This window comes from Vombatus ursinus, unplaced genomic scaffold (genome assembly GCF_900497805.2).
Source record: "Vombatus ursinus unplaced genomic scaffold, bare-nosed wombat genome assembly UNPS02011649.1, whole genome shotgun sequence".
Taxonomy (NCBI): domain Eukaryota; kingdom Metazoa; phylum Chordata; class Mammalia; order Diprotodontia; family Vombatidae; genus Vombatus; species Vombatus ursinus.
Genome location: NW_020951427.1, coordinates 2,781,356 through 2,793,441, shown reverse-complemented (window position 1 = coordinate 2,793,441; position 12,086 = coordinate 2,781,356). Strand labels below are relative to the sequence as shown.

Here is a 12,086-nt window from a genome sequence, read left to right as displayed (position 1 = left end):
AGCAACTCTTTTTGTGGTGACCAAGAATTGGAAATTGAGGAGATGTCCATCAATTGGGAAATGGCTGAACAAGTTTATAATGGGATGATATTGTGCAATAGGAAGTGATAAATAGACAGATTTCAGAAAAACCTGGAAAGACTTGCATGAACTTTTGCAAAGTGAAATGAGCAGAACCAGAAAAACGTTGTTCATGTTATCAGTAACACTCTGTGATGAGCAACTATGAATGACTCAGCTCTTCTCAGCAACAGAATGACCCAAGAGAAGTATGAAGGAACCACAAATGTAAATGCTATCCACATCCAGGTAAAGAATTTATGAACTGTGAATGTAGATTGAAGCACACTTTTTTCACTTACTTTATTCTTCTTCATGCTTTTTTTTTTTTGATTTGTTTCTTCTTTCACAATTGTGACTAATAGGAAAATATGTTTTTTTAATTTATTTTGATTTATCAACAATCACTTCCATATGCTTTTGGGTTTAAAATTTTTCTCCCCTCCCTCCACACCACCCTCCCCAAGACACACACAATTTGATATAGGCTATACATATACATTCCTATCAAACATATTTTCACATTACTGATGTTGTAAGTAAGAGTTAGAACCAATAGGAGGAACCACCAGAAAGAGGAAACAACACTCAACAGAAGAAAAAAAATAGCAAATAGTGTGCTTCGATCTGCATTCAAACTCCATAGTTCCTTCTTTGGATGTGGATAGCATTTTCCATCATGAGGCCTTTGGAGATCTTAGATCCTTGTGTTGCTGAGAAGGGTTAAGTTTATTAATATTAGTCGTCACACAACGTGGCTGTTATTTTGTACAATGTTCTCCTGGTACTTCTCACTTCACTCATCTTCACTCACCAGACAAGTCTTTCCAGGTTTTTCGGAATTCAGCCTGTTCATCATTTCTTATAGCACAATAGTATTCCATTACATTCATATATCACAATTTGTTCGGCCATTCATCAATTGATGGGTATCCTTAATTTCCAATTCTTTGCCACCACAAAAAGAGTTGCTATAAATATTTTTGTACATGTGGGTCCTTTCCCCATTTGTAGGATCTCTTTGGTATATAGCCTTAGAAGGGTGATTGCTGGGTATGCACATTTTTATAGCTTTTCGGGCATAGTTCGAATTTGTTCTCCAAAATGGTTGGATCATTTCACAACTCCGCCAACAATGCATTAGTGTTCCAATTTCCCCACATTTTCTCCAACACTTATCATTTTCTTGTTTTGTCATCTTGGTCAATCTGATAGGTGTGATGTGGTACCTCAGAGTTGTTCTGATTTGCATTTCTCTAATCAATAGTGATTTAGAGCATTTTTTCATATGACTATAAATGGCTTTAATTTCTTCATCTGAGAACTGCCTGGGGGCAGGTAGGTGGCACAGTGTGTAGAGCACTGGCCCTGAAGTGAGGAGGACCTGAGGTCAAATCCAGCCTCAGACCAACATTTCACACTTACTAGCTGTGTGACCCTGGGAAAGTCACTTAACCCAAATTGCCTAATTTAAAAAAAAAAGAGAACTGCCTGTTCATATCCTTTGACCATTCATCAAATGGGGAATGACTTGCATTCTTATAAATTTGATTTAATTCTGTATATATTTTAGAAATGAGGCCCTTATCAGAAACACTGGTTGTAAAATTTCTTTCCCCATTTTCTCCTTTCCTTCTAATCTTGGTTGCATTGGCTTTGTTTGTGCAAAAACTTTTCAATTTAATGTAATAAAAATTATTCATTTTGCTTTTCATAATGTTCTCTATCTCTTGTTTAGCCGTGAATTCTTCTGTTCTCCATAAATCTGATTGGTAAACTATTCCTTGCTCTCCCAGTTTGCTTACAGTATCAGCCTTTATATCTAAATCATGAACCCATTTTGACTTTATTTTGGTATATGGTGTGAGATTTTGATCTATGCCTAGTTTCTGCCATACTCTTTTCCAGTTTTCCCAGCATTTTTTGTCAAAGAGTGAGTTCTTATCCCAGAAGCTAGGGTCTTTGGGTTTATCAAATAATAGATTACTATAGTTATTGACTACTGTGTCTTGCATGCTTAACCTATTCCGCTGATCCACCACTCTATTTCTTAGCCAGTACCAAGCATTTTTGATGATTGTTGCTTTATAATACAATTTAAGATCTGGAATGGCTAGGCCACCTTCCCCTGCATTTCTTTTCATTATTCCTCTTGATATTCTGGACCTTTTGTTCTTCCAAATGAATCTTGTTATTATTTTTTCTAACTCTAATAACTCTAATAACATCTAATAATGTTTTGATAGTTTGATTGGTATGACACTGAATAAGTAAATTAGCTTAGGTACATGATTTTTACATGATATCACATGCATAATCTCTATCAAATTGCCCAGCACTTTAGGGAGAGGGGAGAGGAGGGAGAAAAATATGAAACTCAAAATTTTGTAAAAAATGAATGCTAAAATTTTCTTGACATGTAATTGGGGGAAAATAAAATACTATTTAAAAAGGCAAAAAAATTAAAAAATAATTTGGATGCTAAGCCATTTGGTGCATATATGTTTAGTACTGATATTATTTCATTGTCTGTGGTTCTTTTAGTAAGATGTAAGCTTGTTTAGCAAATTTAGTAAGATGGCTATCAAGATTTCCCTACTTATCACTTTTAATTGAGTCTCTTTTTGCTTTTGTTTTGTCTGAGATCATGACTACTATCCCTATCTCTTTTACTTCAGCTGAAGAATAATAGAATCTGCTTCAGCCTCATTTGAACTCTCTGTGTGTCTCTTTGTTTCAAGTCTATTTCTAATAAATGTAAATAATATATTGTTGGGTTCTGGTTTCTAATCCATTATGCTATTCACTTCCATTTTATGGGCAAGTCTATCCCATTCACCTGCCTATTCATGATTACTAACTTTTCATTTTTCTACATTCTGTTTTCTTCAGTTTATCTTTCTCTCTTTTTATAATGTATACATTTTTTAAATTTGTATAATTTATACAAAAATGTATAAATTTTATAAATGTATACAATTTATAAATTTTATAAATTTGTTTTGTTTATGACCACTGCCTTCCTTTATCTGCCATCCCTTTTATCACCACCCTATCAATTATGACCCTCCCCTCCTACTTTCTTGTTATTCAATAATGATTTTTATTACCAACTAAGTAGTTATATATTTCCCTCTTCAAAACAATTTATATGTGTTTCATCTGATGCCTGATAATCACTCCCACACAATTTCTCCCTCCACTATAAAATCTTTTCCTTGGATGCTTGTCTTATGTGAGATAGTTTCCCCCATTCTTCCTCTCCTTTCTCCCTTGCCATCATTCTTTCTCACCTAGACATTTAAAAAAAATCATCCCAATATAACTGACCCACTCTTGTGCTCTGTTTCCTTATAGAATCCTTCTAAGTGCCTTAGTAATGTGAAAGTTCTTAGAAGATACATGTATTATCTTCCCATAAGAAGCATAAGTGGTTTATCCTCATGGAGTCCATTATGATTTATTTGTCATGTTTACCTTTTTAAGATTCTCTGGAGTCTCACCTTTAAAAGTTAAAATTTCTATCCACCTCTGAACTTTTTATCAAGAATGTTTAAAAGTTCTATCTCTCTTTAAATATCCATTTTTCCCCTTGGAGGATTATACTCAGTTTTGCTGGAAATGTTACTCTTGGTTTTAATCCCAGTTATTTTGCCTTTCAGAATATCATATTCTAAGTGCTCCACTCCTTTAAAATGATTGTTTCTAACTCTTGTATGATCCTAACTGTGGCTTCATAATATGTAAGTGGTTTCTTTCTGGCTGCTTGAAGTATTTTCTTGAAATAGTTCAAAATGTTACTTTACTCAGTATTTTTTGTGCCTCTTTTACCAATCTGTTAATTGTCCTTACCAGTATTCTTCTTTTGCTTTCATTTCTTCACCTATCTTTTCTCTACCTCTCCTACTATTTTTCTTTTTATTAATTTATTTTAAACTTAAATACACAATAAGAAAATAAAAATAAACATATTAGAAACGTAAATGTTAAAACTTAAATACAAAACAAGAAAAGAAAACAAAAAACATTGCCATGTACACAGCAGAACATACAAAAGGATTCAAAATATACAGTAATAAATTTCCATTTCAAGAAAGTCTATATAAGAAATACCCATGTTGTGCTCAGAGCTGTCCATCTTTTCTTTGCTTACTTGTAAATTTTCTTTTGTTCTCTGCTGTGCAATTTTTACTTTATCCTTTCCCCCACTTCCTCCCTCCTCCCCAAAGAAAATTATAATTAAGTACAGATATACATATACATACATACATAATAAACACATACATACATATATTATATATACATATAAATGCATGCATATATTATACACCTACATACACACATTTAAACATACACATATGTGCAAAGATATATATGTGCATATACATATATATTTACATATACATACATACACTTAGAGATCTATAATTATATTCATATAAAGACATACACATTCATCTGCTTCTGTGTAAGGCCATACTCTATTTATTTGTCTTCTATTTTTCTGAGGGTAGATAATTCCTCCTTCATAAGTCCAAGTCTTTCCATATTTTTCTAATTTCACCAACTAATCATTTCCCACACCATAGCCGGATTCTAACCTTATATTGTCTAGCTACTTTAGTCTAAAACAATATTGATTAATGTGGCTGACATATAGTGTAATTTCCCCATTTTTCTCTTTTGATTAAATCTGTATTAGCTTTAACTTTGTATGAGATCATGATTACTACCCCTTCTTTTTTTCCTAATAAATTCTACTCATGATATTTATTTTATATTTATGTTTATCTCTTATTTCTTATCCCTCCTGACCCATTTATTTTACTTTTACCCACTACCCTGCCCTCCTATTACTTAACCTACCCTCCTCCCCAGCATCCCTTTTTATCCTCCCATTCTCATTAATCTAAATACCCTTCTATACTCCTCTTATCCTATTCCATCACCTTCCCCTGTAAAACCCCCCCCTTATCCTCTCCTTTCTGCCTATCCCCTTAGCCTTTTATTTCTTTTTTGAATTTAGAAGACTTTTAAACCCTTCTATACACACACACACACACACATATATATAGTATATATATTTATTGTTCCCCCTTTAATCCATTCCCAATGAGAGTAGAGTTCCAGAACTAACAGCCCTCCTCCTCCATCTCATTCCTCTGTGTCAGTTCTTCCTCTTACACCTTATTTGTGTAAGACAATTATTCTTTTTACCTTTTCCTAAATGGTTTTACTTTTTACAATCATATACTCAGGTCTACCCCAATCTTTCTTTCGAACTACCCAATTACTAATAACAATCTTAGATATGTGTTTTACATTTCCTCACATGAAAAGTAAACATTTTGTCCTTATTGAATCTTTCATAATTAGTCTTTGATAAGTAGCTTATATTTTTCTTGGATCTCATATGTCAAATATTTTATTAAGTTGAATTTTTTTAACAAAATCCTGAAAATCTGGCAATTTGTTGAATGTCTATTTTTCCCCCTTCAGGATTATGCTTAACTTTGCTATGTGTGATATTTTTGGCCACAACAGCATTTCTTTGCTCTTTGATATATAGTGTTCCCAAACCTGTGGTCTTTTAGTGTCCCTGCTGCTAGAGATTGTGTGATTCTAATTCTGGTAGTACCATATTGAAATTGTTTTCTTTTTCTTGTTACTCATGATATTTTCTCCTTGATCTGGGGGTTTTGGAATTTGACTATTATATTCCTGTGGGTTTTCCTCATAGGATTTCTTTCAGGTAGTGATCAGTGGATTTTTTTTTTCTATTTCTAATTTCCACTATTGTTCTAATGCCTCAGGACAATTTTTTTAAGTCATTTCTTGCATTATTGTATCTAGATTCTTCTTTTTTATTGTAGTTTTCAGGTAGTATGATTGTTCTTATGTTTTCTCTTCTTGACCTGTTCTCCAGTTTTTCTTATGTTTCACATTCTCTTCTATTTTTTTTCCATTCTCTATATTTTCTTTTATTATTTCTTGGTCTTTTTCAAATTCACTGGCTTCCCCTTACCCAATTCTAATTTTCAAGGAATTATTTTCCTCTTTAAGATTCTGGATCTCCTTTTCCAGTTGGTTGACTTTCTTTTCATAATGTTCTTTTTTTTCCCTAGGATTCTTCTTGGTTTTTTTTTAAACCTTTTCCTCAATCTCTCTCATTTACTTTTTAAAGTCTTTTTTTAAAGTTCTTCTATGATTATTTTTGGTGAGGCAATTGGGGTTAAATGATTCATCCAGAGTCACACAGCTAGTAAGTGTTATGTGTCTGAGGTCAGATTTGAACTCAGGTCCTCCTGACTCCAGAGCTGGTGCTCTATCCACTTTCTTCTATGAATTCTTTTTGAGCAGGTGACCATCTTATGATACTCTTTGGAGTAGGAGAGGCTTTTTTTTTCTTCAGTATCCTCTTCTGAAGATGGACCCTGGTCTTCTCTATTCCTATATTAATTTTCTATAGTTGGATTCTTTCTCCTTTGCCTGCTCTCTCTCTGCCTCTCCCCCCCTCCTTCTCTTTACTTGTAGCAGCTTTTTTTAAATCACCTGTAGTCTTGGGGTATGAGGGATGAAGCCTCTGGACTCAGATCCTCCTTCAGTTCTCCTACTCTGTCCTGAAACCCTGCCCTCCTGTAACTGCACACAGCCAGCAACAACTTGTTCCCACTGCTTCTGCACTCACTAGGTATATGCTTGTTCCTAATCATCTGAGGCTACATCTGGGCAGTGTATCTGGGTCTGGTGTCCCTTATCGGCAGCAGTTCCTTCAGTCTTTCCCTGCTTAAATGCCCAATTTTCCACACTGACCAGAAGGTGAAAATCCCCATGTCTGGGACCGTGGCTACCTCCCAACCCAGCTAACCCTTGTACTCCTCTTGCTGTTTTGGTGGAACTAGCCTGAGGTGTTTACTCTTCACTGGGACCAAACCTCAGTCCTGGAATTTTTCTTCAGATCTTCTCCCAATTGTCCCAGGAGAATCACTATTCTGTCTCAATTCTTGTTTGTTTTTACTGCTCTATGTTCTCCCTGAGGTGTTATTTTTTCTTGTTTGGGAGGGTGGTAATCTGGAGAGTTTGGAATTTTCTGACCTACTCTGTCATTTTCCCAGAATTCTCTGTCTCTCATTTTTTAAAATGTATTTACTTTTGGTTTTCAACATTCACTTCCACAAGATTTTGAGTTCCAATTTTTTTCCCCATCTTTTTCATCCTCCTACCCCAAGATGGCATGAATTTTGAATACCCCTTCCCCTAATATGCCCTCCCTTCTATCTCTCCCCCCTTCTCTTATCCCCTTCCCCTTCAATTTTCCTGTAGGGCAGAATGAATTTCTATACCCCATTTCCTGCATACCTTATTTCCCAGTTGCATATGAAAACAATTTTTTTTAACATTTGTTTTTAAAACTTTGGGTTACAAATTTTCTCCCTTCCTCCCTCCCCACCCATTCTCATTGAGAAGGTAAGCAACTCAATACAGGTTATACATATGTAGTCAGGTAAAACAATTCCATAGTGGTCATGTTCTGAAAGATAAGTGTATTTCCCTTAATCCTATCCCATGACCCATTTATTCTATTCTCTCTTTTGGCCCTGTCCCTCCTTAGAAGTGTTCGCTCCTGATTACCCCCTTCCCTAATCTGCCCTCCCCTCTATCAAACCCCTGCTTTTTTGTCCCCTTCCTTCCCTATTTTCCTGTAGGGCAAGATAGATTTCCATACCCAATTGAGTGTGTATGTTATTCCCTCCTTAAGGCAAATCTGATGAGAATAAGATTCATTCATTCCCTCTCACCTTCCCCCACTTTCCGTCCACTGTAAAAGCCTTTTCTTGTCTGTTTTATGTGAGATAACTTACCTCATTCTACCTCTCCCTTTCTCCTTCTCCCAGTATAATCCTCTCTGACCCATTAATTTTATTCTCTAGATATCACCCCTTCATCTTCAACTCACCATGTGCCCTATCTATCTATCTATCTATCTATCTATCTATCTATCTATCTACACACATATTTTTTTCCATCCCACTACTGACAAAAGTCTCATGAGTTACAAATATCATCTTTCCATGCAGAATGTAAACATTTCAACCTTAATAAGTCCCTTATGATTTCTCTTTCCTGTTTACCTCTTCATGCTTCTCTTGAGTCTTGTATTTGAAAGTCAAATTTTCTGTTCAGCTCTGGTCTTTTCATCAAGAATGCTTGAAAGTCTTCTATTTTACTGAATGTCCATTTTTTTCCCCTGAAGGAATAATCCTTCAGGGATTCAAAACTCAGTTTTGCTGGATAGGTGATTCTTGATTGTAATCCTATCTCCTTTGCCCTCTGGAATATTATATTCCAACTCCTCCAGTCCCTTAATGTAGAAGCTGCTAAATCTTGTGTTAGCTTGATTGCATTTTCACGATATTTGAATTGTTTCATTCTAACTGCTTACAATATTTTCTCCTTGACCTGGAAGCTCTGGAATTTGGCTGCAATATTCCTAGGAGTTTTCCTTTGGGGATCTTTTTCAGGAGGTGATTGGTGGATTCTTTCAATTTCTATTTTGCCCTCTGGTTCTAAAATATTAGGGCAGTTTTCCTTGATAATTTCTTGAAAGATGATGTCTAGGGTCTTTTTTTTTTGATTATGACTTTCAGATAGTCCAATTTTTTTAAATTATCTCTCCTGGATCTATGTTCCAGGTAAGTTGTTTTTCCAATGAGACATTTCACATTGCTTTCTATTTTTTCATTCTTTTGGTTTTGTTTTGCAATCTCTTGATTTCTCATAAAGTCACTAATATCCAATTGCTACATTCTAATTTTTAAGGAAGTATTTTCTTCAGTAAACTTTTGGACTTCCTTTTCCATTTGGATAATTTTGCTTTTAAGGGCATTCTTCTCCTCATTGGCTTTTTGGACCTCTTTTGCCATTTAGGTTAGGCTATTTTTTAAGGTGTTATTTTCTTCAGTGTTTTTGGGTCTCCTTTAGCAAGCTGTTGACTTGTTTTTCATGATTTTCTTGCATCACTCTCATTTCTCTTCCCAGTTTTTCCTCTACTTCTCTTACTTGTTTCTCAAAATTCTTTTTGAGCTCTTCCATGGCCTGGGACCAATTCATATTTTTTTTGGGAGGTTTTGGATGTAAGAACTTGAATTTGTTGCCTTCTTCTGGTTATATGTTTTGATCTTCTCTGTCATCAAAGAAACATTCTATGGTCTGACTTTTTTTTTTTGCACAGTTTGCTCATGATCCCTGCCAATTACTTGAGATATATACTCTTTTTTAAGGTAGGGGTCTGCTTCCAGTGTGGAAAATATACTGTCCCAAGCTTCAGAGGTTTTGTGCTATTTTCAGTGATACTTCTAGGGACCTGTAAGTTTTCAATTCTTCCAAGGTGGTATAATCAAGAGCAAGGTGTTTACTCCTTTCCTGGCCTGTGATGTGGTCTATGAGTGACCACAAGCACTGTTTTTGGTCTTGGAAATGTGAGGAGGATTCCCTCTCCACCAAGGCACAAGTTCCACCATGTCAGCATTCCTCCTTACCCCAGGAACACCACCCAGAACTGTAACTCAGATCCAAGCACAGGCAAAGAAAGAGGATTCTGCCTCAGCAAAGAGATCTCTGCAATCTCCCTCTGATCAGTTACTCAATTCCCCATCAGTCTGTGGGCCAATAGCTCCAGAAGCAGCTGCTGCCCCAAGAGTGCACCAGGACTAGGACTGGGACCAAGCTTCTCTCTCAAGGTGGTCACAGACTTTTCCTACTGACCTTCTAAGTTGTCTTTGACATTTGTGGGTTGAGAAGTCTGGAAAACACCATAGCTGTCTGTGATTCAGTTCCCTAAGGACTGCTCCAAGTTTGCTGAGGCCTGTTTTGCCTGTGTGCCCATGCTAAACTGTATTTCTCTCCCTGACTCGTGCAATAGACCTTTCTAATCAACCATCCAGGTTGTCTTGGGTTGGAAATTTGTTTCACTAGTTCTGCTGCTTTAGAATTTGTTTATAGTAATTTTTTATAGGTATCTGGAGGTGTTTGGGGGAGAGCTCAAGCAAATCACTCTCCCTGTCATTTTAAAAAACTTTTTAGTGCTTCCTGGAATTCTTGTTGGGCTTGTGTAAAATTCACATTTTTCTTTGAGGCTTTGATTTTAGCTATTTTGACTTCAATTTTTTTTTCTCACTTTGGGTTTTGACCTCTGTCAGCACAGATTTTTATGGTCATGTTCTTTTTTTTCCCACCCTATTTCTTCATTTCAAAGTTTATCTTAATGTTGGGTTCAGTTCTCAATGTGTTTGGGGGCATGGGGGCAGGAGAGGGTCTGTCACAAGATTCAGGCTTTTTTGCCCTGCTCTTTTCAGAGTTAGTTCTGGTTTTATGGAAGTTTTCAGTGCTTCCAAGTTTTTGCGATCTGGAGAGAGATGTGGCCACTGTTCTCTTTGTCTACACTCTGGTCCTTAGCTATGAAGGGTCTTATCCCTTGGAATTGCAATTGGTAGTACTCCACAGGGCTCCTCCAGTAACGATATTGTTTCTCAGGGTCCCTGATCTCTTTATGCTGAAGGTGATATTTACCCTCAGAGCTTTCACTTCTTCTTGAAAGAAAGTGTTCCTCTCTGTCCCTAAACTGTGACCCAGAAATGGGTATATACATTGGAGTTGTCAAAACTTGTCCTTCAGGGTTTTCAATCCCTCTTGTCTGAAAGAGCTCTTCTCTGCCCATGAATATGACCCAGAAGTGGGTGTATTCAATGCAATTGCCAAACAGCATCTGGTCCTAAATCCAGTGCTAGCAAAAGAGTACCTTGTAATCTTTCTGAGTAGTTGTCAGATAGCCTCACCACCTCTGGCTTGAGAACCTCCAAAGCTATTGCTCCTTTAGTCACCACCACCTAATTCCATCACTCATATTTTATCTTCATGGGCTCCAAGTTAGCCTCTTTCCCCATGTTACCAACCTCTTTTTCTGACCTCCTTGGTTTTCTTGGGCTGGATGAATACCTCACTCCAACCTTTTGTTGGCTCTGCCACTGTAGAATTTGATATAAGGAATTATTTTAAAGTTTTATTTTTCAGGGGTTGGGGAAGGGGTGTTGGAAGAACTAGGCTGGGCACTTTCTTTACTGGGCCATCTTGGCTCTGTACTCAGAAGTCCCATAGTATCAAGTAATCTTAGGAAAAGGTTTATGATCTTTGCCACGAGCATTTCAAGAGGAAAACTGATTTTTTTTCAGAAGGCAGCACTGGGATTCTATGATATCAGAGGTATTCCAATGTAATTTACTAACTTCCTTTTTTTGTTTGTTTTTTAATGTGTCTGGTTTAACAAGACATACCTGATTATTAGTTTTCTTTTCTAGATGAGAGTTGCACTAACAGATACAAAGATATTCACATAAAAAAAATGAATTGGCTATCCTAGAGCACCATAAGCTAATTGTACTTTAAAATCATTATTTGTTTCTCACCCCTGTCTCACAATATCCATCCCTGTCTCACAACATCCACAATATCTATTTTTGGGTACTACTACAGTTTGTAATTCCTCTTTCCCTCAAATACAATACCTAATTACAGTTATGATAGAGGAGACATAGTACTGACTCACTTGCAATTTCCAGAAAACTAAGATACCAGGCATGGGAAGTAGAGAAGGATTAAAAAATCTGGAGAAGATAATTTGAGTTGGGTTGTAGAAGGCCTCAAAAACAAAGCTAAAGAGTTTGAAGTTTAGGCTCTGTGTTAGGGGCTTGTGTAGTTTGACTTTGTGTAGACTGGGCCATATAACAATTTTCTCTTGTTAAATGTCTCTACTGGCAAACTAGGAATAATAAGAAATATGTATTTTATAGAGATTTTTATGAACAATTAAGATTGCATGGAATGGAGAAACACAGCAAGCATCAGTCCATGCATGATCAGTAACTTGATGAAAATTCATTTCTATGGAATTTTCTGTGTAATTTTTTATAATGAAGAAGAATGAGTTGTATAGGATAAGTACCTTGAATATTTGAAACAATATTCTGACA

At 36.0% G+C, this 12,086-nt stretch overlaps 1 protein-coding gene across 1 annotated transcript in view; it reads left to right on the top strand.

The window, feature by feature from the left end:
* The window catches only part of CNTNAP2 (contactin associated protein like 2), a 2,649,987-nt gene that overhangs the window by 789,010 nt on the left and 1,848,891 nt on the right, over positions 1-12,086 (top strand). The gene's annotated exons all lie outside the window — the stretch shown is intronic.